Source organism: Sarcophilus harrisii, chromosome 3 (genome assembly GCF_902635505.1).
Source record: "Sarcophilus harrisii chromosome 3, mSarHar1.11, whole genome shotgun sequence".
NCBI lineage: Eukaryota > Metazoa > Chordata > Mammalia > Dasyuromorphia > Dasyuridae > Sarcophilus > Sarcophilus harrisii.
Window position 1 is genome coordinate 134,910,176 of NC_045428.1, and position 17,052 is coordinate 134,927,227.

A 17,052-nucleotide genomic window follows, 5' to 3' on the forward strand; every position below is an offset into this window, starting at 1 on the left:
AATTCTTGATGTTTTATCATCTCAGTTACAAAATAGCTAGGTTCATCTTGATCTCTGGCTAATGCCACTGGTCCCAAAATGATGAATTTTGGACATCATAAAGCTCATGAAACTATTTTCCCATGATTTTTAAATGTATAGCATATTAACATAGCTAAAACCATTGCAATTTTGATATCCCCATATAATATCATTATTCTAATGAATGTGTGATTTGCCACATATGCAGTGAATATGTTGATCACTGTTGAATGTGTGGGTGGTATAACTGAGCATGTATTCAATAGAAATTCTTAGCATGTAACTTTTAAATGTTCTATTAGTTGGGCAGAGCAATTTTGATAGACTTATGTGAAGACAATACCAAGATTGAAGGGAGTAACCAAAGGGATAGGGTCAAATATCAATTTAAGTACTTTTCTCATATGGTTATAATTTAGCTTTTTCTATTGTTTTAACACTCTATCAACTTTAAATTCTTGAGGGAAGAATTGTCCAGTAAACACATATAAAATAGTATGAAATGCTGATCAAGGAAACCATCTGCTGAACTATAGAACAAAAGGTAAGGTTTTTTTTAAATCTAATTTTTTTTTTTACTTTTTTTTTTTTTTAGAGTAAATTGAGACAGCTGGTTTCTTTTATCTTTGACGTTCAACATATGATCTGTAGTTGATTTTCTAAGAGAAAGCTAGATCACATCAATCATGAATGTATTTTATATACTCTTAGGACTATCTATATTCAGTTGCAGAAATATTTTCTTTAATTTTCAAATTATTAAATACTAATACATTTTACTTAGTTGAAAGGAACTTATCTAAAATGGATATTTCTCAAGTGTCCAAGAATAAATTATACACAAAAGAAAATAAATCATTTTTAACTGATTTATCTCCAATGAGTTTGAGATTGACTATACACAGATAAAAGTAAAAAATATAGAGATAGATAAATAGATAGAAAGAAAGAAAGTTAAGTATTTCAATTTATTTTTTGCTTATGTACTTATAACACCTATCTATTTTCTTGAAGTTATCAGAACAATGAGATTTTTATTTGGGGGAATAATATTATGCACATGGATTTAATTGAATTAGGTAGGTTTATGAAAATTTAGCAACAAATGGGAACAGGTGAATATGTAAAGTATTTAAATGTAAGTTCATACTCATAGTTGTGTTTTTTTTCCTTTTAAAAGTAATCAAGGTTTTCATTTCCTGAGAAGAGGAAAAGTTAAGGGTATCATCATCTTTAATAGGTAATGAAAATGGTCATGGTGGCAATAACCTTCCACTTATATTTTCTATCATTTCTTACTAATCTTAAACTCATAATGATAACAGATTAGAAAGGAAGGAGAACACAGAATTGGCTTGCCCAGAGCCACATAGTTAATAAGTGTTTAAGGACAAATTGAACTCAGATCTTCTTAACTCCTAGTGCAATCCATTATGAAAACTAGCTCTCCATTTTTATCTTTATGAAAGGACTTGAAATAAAACTTATTACTTTGTAATATGTCTTATGGCCCAATGGGATAGGATTTTTTCTTTATTGTTAGAAATTCTCTAAAGCCTCTTCCATTTGGATCACTCATGTGAAGCAACAGAGTACAAACCATTGAGGAAAAGGTTATTATTTATGAGCTGAGTGTCTGGGGGGCTGTTTCAACAAAATCTAAGGTGGTACTAGAGTATAGCTAAAAAGAAACCATAAAAATTACCTAAGCTACTTCATATAGTTCGTATTAAGTAATAGTGATGGGTGTTTGGGGGTTAAGAAGAAGATACTTTTTTTTTCTCTAATTCTGAGGATGAAAAAACTGGAGTAATTTGTTTTATAAACTTTTCTTATCTATCTATCTATCTATCTAATAACCTGTATTATTTGGGAGGAAGTAAGATGATACCTGGCAATTTGCAGGTGGATTATAGAGAGTTGACAAAAGTCATTATGTTTACCTGAAATTGTCAACATCAGAGATTACTACTCAGCCCAACTGGTAAAGAGTATTATTTCTCTGTTGTAGCTGACATAAATCAGGAATAGTTTTTCTGTTTGTTTCTTGAAAACAAATCTTTTTAATTTGTTTCTTTTGTTTCTTGAAAAAATGCCTATTATGCCTTTACTGCCTTTCTCCAAATATTCTTGAACTCTCATACTACAGTATTCTGGTGCGCAAATATCTGAAAAAGTTCTCATTTAATGAAAGCATTGATATACACCACTGTAATGATGACTTAATGTAGATTTTGTAATCATGAAGGAAACTCTAGATAAGATTATGGGCCATGTGAGAGACAAGAAATGGGTAATAACTCCTAAGAAAATCCAGATTCCAGTTTACTGAATCAAGTTTTGGAAATCCCAGAATGTCAGATAAAGGCAAAGCCAGGAACAGTCTAGAATAAACCCAAGATCTAAAAATTCAGTCAAGAGATTTATTCTCATCAAGTTTTAAAGAATCCACATAATCTATTTTAATAACATGAATCATTGAATGATACTTATGCAGTGATGTGCAGGTAAATCTTTAAAAACTGAGTCCTCTGGGGAGAAAAATGTAAGTTTTTTTTTTTTAATTTTAATATGCATTATTAACGCTTTATCGAATTTTTACAATCACTAATTGACAATTATTTCTGATTTCTGAGATCTAAATACTCACACGAAAAATTTCACGGCTCTCTTTGCAAATTATCTAGAGATGTATCCAACACATACCTGTCTACAAGTTTTTTGTTTGTTTATTTTTGTTTTTTCAATAGATTAGGTCACATTTTTCTTTCTTTTTTTTTTTTTATTTAATAGCCTTTTATTTACACGATATATACATGGGTAACTTTACAGCATTAAAAATTGCCAAGCCTCTTGTTCCAATTTTTCACCTCTTACCCCCTCCCCTAGATGGCAGGATGACCAGTAGATGTTAAATATATTAAAATATAAATTAGATACACAATAAGTATACATGACCAAAATGTTATTTTGCTGTACAAAAAGAATCAGACTCTGAAATATTGTACAATTAGCTTGTGAAGGAAATCAAAAATGCAGGTGTGCATAAATATAGGGATTGGGAATTCAATGTAATGGTTTTTAGTCATCTCCCAGAGTTCTTTTTCTGGGCATAGCTAGTTCAGTTCATTACTGCTCCATTAGAAATGATTTGGTTGATCTCGTTGCTGAGGATGGCCTGGTCCATCAGAACTGGTCATCATATAGTATTGTTGTTGAAGTATATAATGATCTCCTGGTCCTGCTCATTTCACTCAGCATCAGTTCGTGGAAGTCTCTCCAGGCCTTTCTGAAATCATCCTGTTGGTTATTTCTTACAGAACAGTAATATTCCATGATATTCATATACCACAATTTATTCAGCCATTCTCCAACTGATGGACATCCATTCAGTTTCCAGTTTTTAGCCACTACAAAAAGGGCTGTCACAAACATTCGTGCACATACAGGTCCCTTTCCCTTCTTTATAATCTCTTTGGGATATAATCCCAGTAGTAACACTGCTGGATCAAAGGGTATGCACAGTTTGATAACTTTTTGAGCATAGTTCCAAACTACTCTCCAAAATGGTTGGATTCGTTCACAACTCCACCAACAATGCATCAATGTCCCAGTTTTCCCGCATCCCCTCCAACAATCATCATTATTTTTTCCTGTCATCTTAGCCAATCTGACAGGTGTGTAGTGGTATCTTAGAGTTGTCTTAATTTGCATTTCTCTGATTAATAATGACTTGGAGCATCTTTTCATATGACTAGAAATAGTTTCAATTTCTTCATCTGAGAATTGTCTGTTCATATCCTTTGACCATTTTTCAATTGGAGAATGGCTTGATTTTTTATAAATTAGAGTTAATTCTCTATATATTTTGGAAATGAGGCCTTTATCAGAACCTTTGACTGTAAAAATATTTTCCCAGTTTATTGCTTCCCTTCTAATCTTGTCTGCATTAGTTTTGTTTGTACAAAAACTTTTCAGTTTGGTATAATCGAAATTTTCTATTTTGTGATCAGTAATGATCTCTAGTTCTGCTTTGGTCATAAAGACCTTCCCCTTCCACAGGTCTGAGAGGTAAACTATCCTATGTTCCTCTAATTTATTAATAATTTCATTCTTTATGCCTAGGTCATGAACCCATTTTGACCTTATCTTGGTGTACGGCATTAAGTATGGGTCAATGCCTAGTTTCTGCCATATTAGTTTCCAATTTTCCCAGCAATTTTTATCAAACAGTAAGTTCTTATCCCAAAAGCTGGGATCTTTGTGTTTGTCAAAGACTAGGTTGCTATATTTGTTGACTGTTTTATCCCTTGAGCCTAATCTATTCCACTGATCAACTAATCTATTCCTTAGCCAATACCAAATAGTTTTGGTAACTACTGCTCTATAATATAATTTTAGATCTGGTACAGCTAAGCCACCTTCATTTGATTTTTTTTCATTAATTCCCTTGAAATTCTTGACCTTTTGTTTTTCCATATGAACTTTGTTGTTATTTTTTCTAGGTCATTAAAATAGTTTTTTGGGACTCTGATTGGTATAGCGCTAAATAAATAGATTAGTTTAGGTAAAATTGTCATCTTTATTATATTTGCTCTCCCTCTCCAAGAGCATTTAATATTTTCACCTCCTTGATATCTGGGAAGTGGGGAGAGGGAATTTAATTACTTGCTTAATTCAAATCCTATATAACTTAGCCTTATCAATTTTAACATCTAAAGTTCAATTTTGGGAATTCCTAGAGATGCTATTTCCTAAAGAACTTAGTTTCCCTTTAAGACTAGTAGCAACATCTGGACTATAATCCTGACTTCCATGTCACATTTCAAACTTTTGAATCTGTAGCCTATATTTCCTATGCCTACACAGCTGGAAAGGAAATGACACAGGTCATTCCAAGTACACAGTCAATGGAAATGATAAAAGATGACTTTCACCTATATAAGTAAAGAAACATAGAATGTCCTTTCACAGAAAAATATCTCTCCATCTAATTTAATCTAAATATGTTCCAAAGCACTTACAGATTATTCAAACAAAAATCCATAGTCTTTAAGTATAATGAAATTATAATAAGTAATCTTGTTCATGGAGACAACATAAGAAATTATATCCCCCCTTTTGATCAAAGCTTTTTTTTTTTTTTTTTGTCCTTCTTTAATGTTCATCCTTCATTCTCAAAAAGAACATGATATCAAGAAGATGATGCCAGGACATACAAGTGAAATGGATTTAAGTGAGGGAGTATAGTATAAAGTCATCAGCCTCATTTTCTCATTCTAAAACATGTGAGTTCAGTAACAAGATATAGCTAAGGATTACTAGAGATAGTCATGGATATGATGGGAGATTTTGGCATATACACATCTATAGACATACATATATGTGTAGGTATGTATGTGTGTGTGTATACGTGTATATATGGGTGCTAGACCCCCTTTCCTAAATTAACTAATTAGAGACATCTACAGGTACAAAAAGAAAGCATTTATTTAGTCCCTCCATGAAAAAGGTCCAGTATACCTAGGAAGCATCTCAGCTCCCAACTTGTGCTCTACCTGACAAGTGGGAAACAATAAAGCTGGTAAATAGCAAAAGACCCAACTTTTTCCATTGGAGGGACTAAAAGGGAGTAACCATCACTGACCAGTGGTTACTTCCTGTAGCTGACTTAGGGTCTGACCTTTAGAGGTCTCTAGGCCAAAATATCATGTGATTTCCTGCAACCTGGGGTCCAAAGCCTGATCTACTGTCTCTGTAGACCTCTGAGAATAGGGATCATGTGACTTAGGCTTAGTCTCATAGATTTTTGAGAAAACTTCACCCAGTCCCATTCAGAAAGATTCTCAGGGTGTGTGCCCAAAATAGAAATAATGGCTATTTACATTCATCCTGAGGTAATAGGGGTCCAAAGGATCACCAAGTGGGGCTTAACCTAGGACTTATTTTAGCTAATCAATGAGAGTCACACTAATTTGAGTTAAAGCATTGTCTTTAAGAAACATATCAAGTCTGTAAAACCTAGGAGAGAAAAAACAGAGAAAGGAAAGAATAAGAAAAGGAAGGGAGGAACAAAGGAATGAAGGAACAAAGAAAGAAAAGGAGAAGAAAGAAAGAAAAGAGAAAGAGAAAAAGAAAGAAAAAGAAAAAAGAGAAAAAGAAAAGGTGAAGGAGGAAGAAAAAGAAAGACAGAAAAAGAAAGAAAGGAAGGAAAGAAGGGAGGAAGGAAGAAAGGAAGAAAAAGAAAGATAACAAGGAAGAAGGAAAGAAGGAAAAGAAGGAAAGAAAGTGTATTGCCTAATTGATTTCCAGATACAAACCTGACCCCAATATTAGTTTCCTTAATTGTGGTGTTCTTTTTCCAAAACACAGCCAGGTGATAAAAGTTCAGATCTTTTATTGTGTCCTTCAATATAACCCAGTTAGCTCAGAGGCCTATCTCTCCACTTGGTTCTAAGAACTCCACCCAAATGTCTCCAAATCCAAAGGTTTGTCCTTCCAACTCCAGCCAGCACCAAGGTAGAAGATGCAATGAATCTCGCTTGCCTCGAAAATAGGGCTTATGGCCTTCCTCTCAGAATGCTCCTCTCTGACCCTTGGGAATGTTCCCAAATAACTATCCCAAGCTCTAAGAGCTTCCTGTATATATATATGATCTCCCAAAGGTTAACTCCTCCTTCTGGAGAGAGAGGGATTCTGGGTTATCTCCCAGAGTGCTCTCTGGCCCTAAGGGAGGTGTGAATTGGGATATCTTATATTAAGCCCTGAAATCTCCCAAACATGTAAACTCCATTGAGTATTTAGATACTTATGAGCTCTCTAAAGGTGTGAACACAAGCATCGTTTCTATCAGTTGTACTTAGTACCTTGTTTCAAGTTCTGGCCCAAACTATCTCTTTCTAAGATCAAATCAATCATATTGAACCATGCCAAATTAGATAATTATTGTCTCTATCAACTCCAATGGCTTAACAGTTTGTAAAGATTCCAACACTTAATGTTTTATATTTGTTATGAAAGACGATTTGCCAAAAGAAATAAAGACCATATTCAAAAATAAGTGAGTCACTTATAACATTATAAGAATATATATATATATATATATATATATATATATGTATCTTACTAAGAACTCCAAAAGGAGTACTTATGATGAAGGCACAATTGATTTATTTTATATTCTTACAAGAAGGGTTGCCTAGGTTACTGACACGCCTTTGAAACTCCAAAGGCAATAATTTATTTCCTAACTTGAAGGGCAATGCCTGTCCTAATTGCCCATTAATGGAATTTTACAGAAGTTACTGGACCGGAATCTCCACCCCTCATTACATAGCCTGTCCCTGCCCCCAAGGAGCTTACAATCTAGAAGGGGCCAGGGACAAAGAACAAAAGATTCCAGACTACCATCCCTGAATACAAAACCTAGTCCCTATCCCCAAGGAGTTTACATTCTTACATTCTTTTAGGGGAGATAACCTTTGCCTTTTATTATTCTTTGATGTCCTTGGTGGGTTTCAATTTTCTAAATTAAGGTTATTTCTCCAATTTAATTTTCATAACTGTGGAAAGCAAATAAATGCCCATCCATTTCTCACAGTATCTGCCAGTTCTTTCAATATTCTAGAAAGTGGTTTATCTGGATCTGTTGTCTAGAACAAAAAGACAACTAGATACTCACTTTTTATCTCGTTTTATAATGCCTTAATAACTCTTACTAGATACATAAATACTGTAATAATTATATTATTTGTTTATTTTTTATTCAATATTAGAAAGACTGATTGGCAGAATGGATAGTGTACTCTGAATCTAGAAGGTGGATTCAAACCCTCTTTCTGACATATACTGATTGTGTGAACTTTTTCAAGTCATTTACACCAGAAAAGAATCTACTATTATGTAGCAGATTATGTACTAACTTACATTCAAAGAAGAGATTTTTAGGTTCGAAATCAGAATTATGATTTCCCAAAACAAACAAACATAATTTTATGTGATATGTCTTTAAGATTTTAGTTAAGAATAGTTTAATAAATACATAGAATAGATATAGATAGTTGTACAAATATTGAACATTGCATAATGCTAGAGAAACCGAGTTAGGATAGAGATTAGAGAGTTATAATAATTTAATTCACTGGAGAGTTTAATTAATTGACTGGATCAGACTCTCTTCTCCAAATATCCTGTAGTAAATCTGAGATTCAAAGATTCTTTATAGGGTTTTGATGATTAATAAAAACAATGACATAATGGGGGTGGCACCTGACATTCTGATAAGTTGGGATGACAAAATAGGAAGAGGCACCTAATATTCTGATAAATTGGGATGGGGAGAAGCACTGGACATTCTGATGATGTCTAAGATAGAATATTTTTATTCTTATCAAACATCCTGATGATTACAAGGGAAGAGTGGTGTTGCAGCCTGAGGATTGAGACTGAATAACTGAGGTAGGACAATTCAAGGAGACTGTGGCAGAACAATAGTTTTACCTGAGTATACTTTGTCAGACAGTCTGTTTTGTTAAATAAAATTAGAGTTTCATCTATGAGTAATTGTGATTCAATTTGTTAGCTTTATAAGCTGCTTCTCTGGTTACAAAATTACCTTGTTTATTAGATATGTACAGCTTTTATTGCTTATTCTAATTTTGTAGACTGTCTTAAAGAAGTTTTGACAAGAGGGAATGATAAAGAATTTAATGGTTAAAAAAAAAGAAAAAGAAAAACCAGTAAATAGAGCAAAGTGATACAGAACCAAAATTGTACAGCAAAGATCACCAAGTTTCTGAAGACTGAGCCATTGTTATGCCTGTGTGAGACAGTAGCATCCACAAAAAGAGAGACTCTCAAAGAAAAAGTAAAAAGGGGTTTTTTATATTGATCTCATGAGAAAGGGCACCTTCCATCTAACAAGGTGTTTGTCAGCCAAGAAGTTCAAAGTATAAACTGCAAAACACAAGATTAAATAGGTCCCTGAAAGTAAAAGTCCTCAAAGCCCCAGTGTGGGAGCCTGATCTTTTCTCACATTGGAGGAATCCAGGCTTACATTATAATCTTGGAAATCTAAACAAGAAACAAAAGAATAAAAGTCAATAATAATAAGCTCCTCTAATAAGAGAATTCAAAGCCATCATCACCTTTAAAAGAACAACTAAAATGCTAATTAATAAGTGGTGGGAAAACAAAAGGGGACAAACACCAACTTTTAGCTATTGCTCTATTTATTACAAATCTCATCACAACTAAGTCTATTTTCCCATGAGATAGTTTTCACTCACTTAATTTCTCATGATCCCTCCATTTTTATTTAAGTCCAACCTTTCTCCTTAATTCTCACAGCAGTGTTTGACATCAGCAAGAAGGTCCCTCCCAGGAGGGAGTAAGTTTTTGCTCTTTCCACTTTGGATTTGATTAGCACCCAGTCCCTAGTCCTGAAATTTATGTACAAGAAGTCTTAGTGGTGGAGTCTGAGAAATCAGCCCTTTATTCTGCAACACAGTCAAACGTTTTGCCAGAGAACATACATCTAATGCTCATTTAGTGAGTTATCCATTGATCTCCGGGTTCATTCTTTCCATGTTACCTGAGGAAGGAGGTCCATTATGACAAACAGGGATCTGAGGTAACCTACTAAAGGCAGTTCAATAAAGTCCATTTTTATGCTCTGAAAAGATTCCATTTCCAGGGGACTTCCTGCTCGTACCTGGAGCAGGGCAGACATATTTGTCATTTGACAAATAAAACAACCCTTCACTAGGTGTCATGAAAGGGTATACAGGTCAGGAGATACAAGCCGGATCAAGATTTCATTGGACAGGTTTTGGATGTTCCATTGGCTGCCCTGCTGTAAAATCTGCCTCATCCTTGCCTTATTTACCACTTTCAGTCACCAGGGAAATACCTTTTATAGCTTTACATTTACCATTATAATCCTCCTGGGCTCCCAACTCTAGGGCTCATCCCTTTTTTGAGAAAGATGGAACAGCTAGACTTGGGAGAAAGAAGGGTATCAAGATAGAAAGATGGTCAACCTATTCAGGTTCCTCATTCCATGCCCTTTTTACTTCCTCATCTGCAAGACTGTTTCCTGTAGTTTCAAAGGACTAATCAGATTGATGTCCATTCACATGCCTAATAGCAATGGTCTCAGGAAATAAGAGGTTTTTCAAGACTTGTAGTAACAATATAGTGTGGGGTAATTACTTATATGTCCTTACTATGGAATCAAAACTTAGAATCAGTATAAATACTGCCTTCCAATAACGTCAGAGCTTGAATGAGCACATAAAGCTTACTCCCCTTGCTAATTAGGTGCCCTAAGTGTCTTACTTCCCTTCCCACATATTGTAGCTTTCCTTTTGAGACCCTAAGCCCTCCCTCCTTAAGTAGTTTATCAATTCAATTGAGGCCTCACAGATCATTTTTTTCCCTTCAGTAATCATAAATCATCAATATATTGGGGCAGAGCCAAGAATATATTGCTTTGCCTGGCAAAGAAGGCACACACAACTTTCTAAGCTCCTCTCATGCCCGCACTACCAATATTAAATTCAGCCTCAAAAATAGTGCTTGACTGGTAAAACCCATGAAGATTAGAAGCATAACAACTCACCAGGCAAAGATAATCTGGAAGATTGCCAGTAAAGGTTTGTCCTAAGAGTCTAGGAACTGACCAGTACAGGCAGGGAGAGACTAGCATCCTGAGCAGACCAGGGGTGGAGGTCACCTTTGTGGCTAGAGATGACTCTCCCATAGGCCAACTGTTCTACCATGATTTCAAAGCAGTAAACTGGCAGAGAAATTAAAGCCTAAAACAGAGGGTACTCTAAAAAATCCCAGAACCTAACAAGATCTGGCTTCCATTTCATTTAAGTTGTCGAATTTATTGCCATAAAGTTGGACAAAGTAATTCCTAATTATTGCTCTAATTTCCTCTTTGTTAATGGCAAGTTCTCCCTTTTCATTTTTAAGACTAACAATTTGATTTTCCTCTTTCCTTTTTTTTAATCAGACTTACGAAGGGTTTGTCTATTTTGGATTTTCTTAAAACCAACTCTTAGTTTTATTAATTAATTCAATAGTTTTTTTTTTTTTCCTTTCTTTTTTTTTTTTTTTTAATTTAATACCTTTTTTTCAGGAATATATAGGTAACTTTTATAGATTAACAATTCCAAAATTTTTGTTCCAATTTTTCAACTTTACCCCACCCCTCTCTAGATGGCAGGATGACCAGTAGATGTTAAATATATTAAAATATAAAAGATACAAAATAATTATACATGACCAAAAACGTTATTTTGTGTACAAAAATCGACTCAAATATTTACAATTAGTTTGAAGGAAATCAAAAAATGCAGGTGGGCATAAATAAAGGTTGGGAATTCAATGTAATGGTTTTATCTCCCCAGAGTTCTTTTCTGGGCATAACTGGTTCAGTTCATTTCTCCATTAGAAATGATTTGGTTGATCTCGGGAGGATGGCCTGGTCCATGGAACTGGTCATCATATAGTTTGTTGGATATAATGATCTCTGGTCCCTCATTTCACCCAGCATCAGTTCTTGTAAGTCTCCGGCCTTTCTGAAATTATCCTGTTGGTCATTTCTTACAGAACAAATATTCCATAATATTCATATACCACAATTTTTAAGCCATTCTCCAACTGATGGACATCCATTCAGTTTCCAGTTTTACCACTACAAAAAGGGTGCCACAAACATTCGGAATACGGGTCCCTTTCCTTCTTTATAATTCTTTTGAATATAAACCCAGTAGTAAATGTGGATCAAAGGGTTGCACAATTTGACCCTTTTTGACATATTCCAACTCCCAAAATGGTTGGTTCGTTCACAACTCCACCAACAATGCATCAATGTCCCAGTTTTCCCCAACCTCCAACAATCATCATTATTTTTCCTGTCACTTGCCAATCTGACAGGTGTGTAGTGGATCTTAGAGTTGTCTTAATTTGCATTTCTCATTTAATGACTTGGAGCTCTTTTCATATGACTGAAATGTTTCAATTTCTTCATCTGAGTTGTCTGTTCATATCCTTTGACCATTTTCAATTGAGAATGGCTTGATTTTTTTATAAATTAGAGTTAATTTTATATATTTTGGAAATAGGCCTTATCAGAACCTTTGACAAAAATATTTTCCCGTTTATTGCTTCCCTTCTTTTGTCTGCATTAGTTTTGTTTGGCAAAAAACTTTTCAGTTTGGTATAATCAAAATTTTCTTTTTTGATCAGTAATATCTCTAGTTCTGCTTTTGGTCAAAAAGATTTCCCCTTCCAAGGTCTGGAGATAAACTATCCTGTGTTCCTCTAATTTATTAATAATTTATTTTTATGCCTAGGTTTTGAACCCATTTTGTTTATTTGGTGTAGGGTTATGTTGGATTGCTAGTTTTTGCCATATTGTTTCAATTTTCCCGAAATTTTTATAAAAGTAAGTTCTTATCCCCAAAACTGGGATTTTGGTTTTGTCAAAGATTTCCAATATTTGTTGACTGTTTTTATCCTTGAACCTAACTATTCCACTGATCAATAATTTTCCTTAGCCAATACCAAATAGTTTTTGGTAATGCTGCTCTATAATATAATTTTAGATCTGGTACAGCAAGCATTTCATTTGATTTTTTTTCATTAATTCCCTTAAAATTTTGACCTTTTGCTTTTCCATATGAACTTTGTTGTTATTTTTCTAGGTCATTAAAATGTTTTTGGGCTTGATTGGATGGCATAAATAAATAGATTAGTTTATGTAATATTGTCTTTTATTATATTTGCTGCCCCATCCAAAAGACATTTAATATTTTCCAATTGGTTAGATCAATTAATTTGTGTGAAAAGTGGTCTGTATTTTGCTCTAAAGTTTCTGATTTTCCCTTGGCAGATAGATTCTAAATATTTTATATTATGTAGGTACTTTAAATGAATTTCTCTTTGTAATCTGACTGTTGGATTTTGTTAGTGATATATAAGAAGTGATGACTTATTGGGTTTATTTTTTAAACCAGCAACTTTGTAAAGTTGTGGATTATTTCTAATAATTTAGAATTCCTGGGTTTCTAAATACCATATTCATGGCAAAGGGATAATTTGGTTTTCCTCATTGCCTATTCTTATTCCTTTAATCTCTTTTCAGCTCTTTTTGCGTTTCTAATAAAATTTAAATAGTAAGGTGATAGTGGGCAACCTTTGTTTACCCAGATGTTTTGGGAATGGTTGGTTTGTCTCCTTAATATGATGCTTACTGATGGTTTTAAATGTGCCTGATTATTTTAAGGAAAATCCATTTATTCCATACCAAGTGTTTTAATTGGGGATGTTGGATTTATCAAATGCTTTTCTGATCTATTGAGATGATATATTTTTTGTTAATTTGGTTATTAAAGGCCAATTATATTGATAGTTTTCCTAATATTGAACCAGCCCCGACCCTGGATAAATCCACGATCATAGTTATTATCTTGGAGATGATTTTTTGTAGTCTTTTGCTAATATCTTATTTAAGATTTTGCATCAATATTCATTAGGGAGAGGTTTAATTTTCTTTCTCTGTTTTCAGCCTACCTGGTTTGGGTATCAGTACCATTTTGTGCTAGAAGGGTTTGGTAGGACTCCTTCATTCCCTATTTTATCAAAATAATTTTATAGCATTGGGGCCAATTGTTCTTTAAATGTTTGGGAAAATTCATGTAAATCCATCTTCCAGGTTTTTCTTAAGGAGGTTTAACCTGTTCTATTTCTTTTTTCTGAAATGGGTATTCAAACAATTTTATTCCTCCTCTGTTAGTCTGAAGTCATATTTTTGGGGTAGTCATCCATTTCCCAAGTTATCAAATTTATTGGCATAAAGTTGAGCAAAATAACTCCTTATTATTTTCTTTTCTTCCTTGGTGGAAAGTTCTCCTTTTCATTTTTAAGACTATAATTTCATTTTCCTCCTCCTTTTCAATCAGATTTACCAAAGGCTTATCTATTTTTTGTCATTTTTAAGAACCAACTTAGTTTTATTAATTAATTCAATAGTTTTTTTTGCTTTAATTTTAAACCCTTTTATTTTAAATTTCAAGTTTGTGTTTATGGGATATTTAATTTGTTCCTTTTCTAGCATTTTAGTTGCAAGCCCTATTTTGTTGACCTTTCTTTTCCTATTTTTTGCAAGTAGGACTCTGAGATATGAAATTTCCCTTCTTACCGCTTTGGCTGCATCCCACAATTTGGTATGATGTCTCATTATTGTCGTTTTCTTGGGTGGTTAATAAAGCTAGATTTCCTGTTTCACCCAATCCTTTAATGAGTTATTTAGTTTCCAATTATTTTGGTCTACTTTCCCCCTGGTTTTTGTCGAATGCAATTTTTAATTTATTGGGTCTGAAAAGGATGATTTACTATTTTGCCTTACTGCATTTGAGTTTGAGGTTTTATGTCCTAATATATGGTCATTTTTGATGGTTCCAGAACTGCAAAAGGAAGGGTACCCTTTTGTTCCATTTTTGTTTTCTCCAGGATCTATCAATATAAGTTTTTTTATTCTATTTACCTCTTTGATGTCTTTCTTATTTATTTTGTGGTTTGTTTATGTTTTGAGAGTGCAAAGTTGAGTTCCCACTATGATAGTTTTGCTGTCTATTTCTTCTTGCAGCCTCTTAATTTCTCTTTAAGAATGTAATGTACCACTTGGTATCTTGTTTAATATTGATATTGTTCATTATCTATGCTCTTTGAAAGAACAGTGCCCTTCCCCTTTTAATTAATCAATTTTATTTTTGCTTGATCTGAGATCAGGACTACCTCTTTTTTACCACCTGAAGCATAGTAGATTTTATCCAATTTACTCTTCATGTATCTCCTCTTCAGGTGTATTTTTAAAAAATATTGTGGATTCTGGCTTTTAATCCATTCTGCTAACCCTTTCCTTTATCGGGGAGTTTACCCCATTCTCAAATGGTTAAATTACCAATTTGATTATTGCCATCTTGTTAACCCCCAACTTTTCCCTTTTTCCTTTTACCCCCTTCCCATATTAAACTTTGGAGCACCAGTTTCAAATGATAAGGTGGAAAGAGTCACCCAAAGAAAGAACATTGGGAAATGAATGTAAACTGTTTGCATTTTTGTTCTTCTTCCCGGTTATTTATACCTTCTAAATCCAATTCTCCCTGAGCAACAAGAGAACTGTTTGGTTCTGCACACATATATTGTATCTAAGATCTACTGTAACCTTTTTAACATGTATAGGACTGCTTGCCATCTGGGGGAGGGGATGGAGGGAAGGAGGGGAAAAATCGGAACAGAAGTGAGAGCAAGGGATAATGTAAAAAATTATCCTGGCATGGGTTCTGTCAATAAAAAGTTATCAAAAAAAAAAAAAAAAAACAGATTAACACAAATCTAGATCTTAACTTGTGTAGACATTTTTAAGAGACGTCACTAAAGTTAACACTGTAAAACCCTTCTTTAAAAAATAAATTTCAGATTAAGAGTAAAAAAAATAAAACAAAATAAAAAATAAACTTGTGAGCACCACTTGCTTCTCACAGCCCTTCCTTTTTAGTATCCCTTCCCCCACCGTCCTTAGAGTTTCTCCCCCATCTTACTCCTTTCCCTCACAGTTTCCATATTCCCTTCTGCTTAGCTTATTCCTTCCCTTTTAACTTTTCCCTTCTCACTTTTCAGTGAGGTGGGAGAAGTTTCACCATAAATTGAATATGTCTACAATTTTTATCTTAAAGCCAATTCTGATGGCAGTAAGATACCCACTATCTTCATCCCCCTCCATTCTTACTCTCAGATATAATAGGTTTCCTTTGCCTCTTAGTGAAATATAGTACCCCCACTTTACCCTTTTTCTGGTACAATGTCCTTTCCACCTCTAGTTACTAGAACAAGTTATACATGTATTTTTTATACATTTTTATAGCAGAAATATAGTTCCCAATATTTCTTTTTACCTTTTTAGGTTTCTCTTGAGTTCTATATTTGTAGATCAAACTTTTTGTTAAGTTCTGTTTTTTTCATCAAAAATAGGTGAAATTTGCTTATTTTGTTGAATGACCATCTTCTTCCCTGGAAAAAAAGATGCTCATTCTGTCTGGGTAAGTTATTTTTGGTTGCATAACGAGTTCCTTAGCCTTTTGGAATATCATATTCCAGGCCCTTCGATCTTTTAATGTGGATGCTCCTAGGTCCTGGGTAATCCTTGTTGTGGCTCCTCTATATTTGAATTGGGTTTTTCTTGCCGCTTGGAGTATTTTTTTCCTTCGTTTGAGGGTTCTGGCATTTGGCCACTATATTTTTTGGTGTTTTGATTTTAGGATCCCTTTCAATAGGTGATTGATGAATTCTTTCAATATCTATTTTACCCCCTTTTTCTATGACTTGTGGGCATTTCTCTTTGATAATTTCCTGGAAAATAATGTCCAGGCTCTTTTTTTCATCATATTTTTCTGGGAGTTCAATTATTCTCAGATTGTCTCTCCTAGACCTATTTCCAGGTCTGTTGTTTTCCCAAGAAGATATTTCACATTTTTCTCCATTGTTTGATTCTTTTGGTTTTGCTTGATGGATTTTTCTTGTCTCCTCGAGTCATTCAATTCCATTTGTTCTATTCTGATTTTCAATGAAGTGTTTTCTTCACTTACTTTTTTTATATCTTTTTCTAATTGTCCAATTGTGTTGTTTTGTTCTATGGAATTTTTTTCCATTTCAGCAATTTTATTTTTTAGAGAACTATTTTCTGTTTCCAGTTTACTAATCCTATTTTTCAAGGATTTGATTTCTTTATCCATTCTGTCTTTAAGTGAGTGGCACGACTTTTCCAGATTCTCTTGCCAAGACTCCCTCTCCTTTTCCCATTTTTCTTCTAGCTCTCTTGTGAGAGCCTTTTTAATTTCTTCTATGAGATTCATCTGTGCTGAGGAACAGAAGATCTCCTGTGGGGATTCACCTGGAGACAGTCTGTTTTTAGTCTCCTCAGGGTTTAGAGTTTGCTCTCTATCCATATAGAAGCTGTGA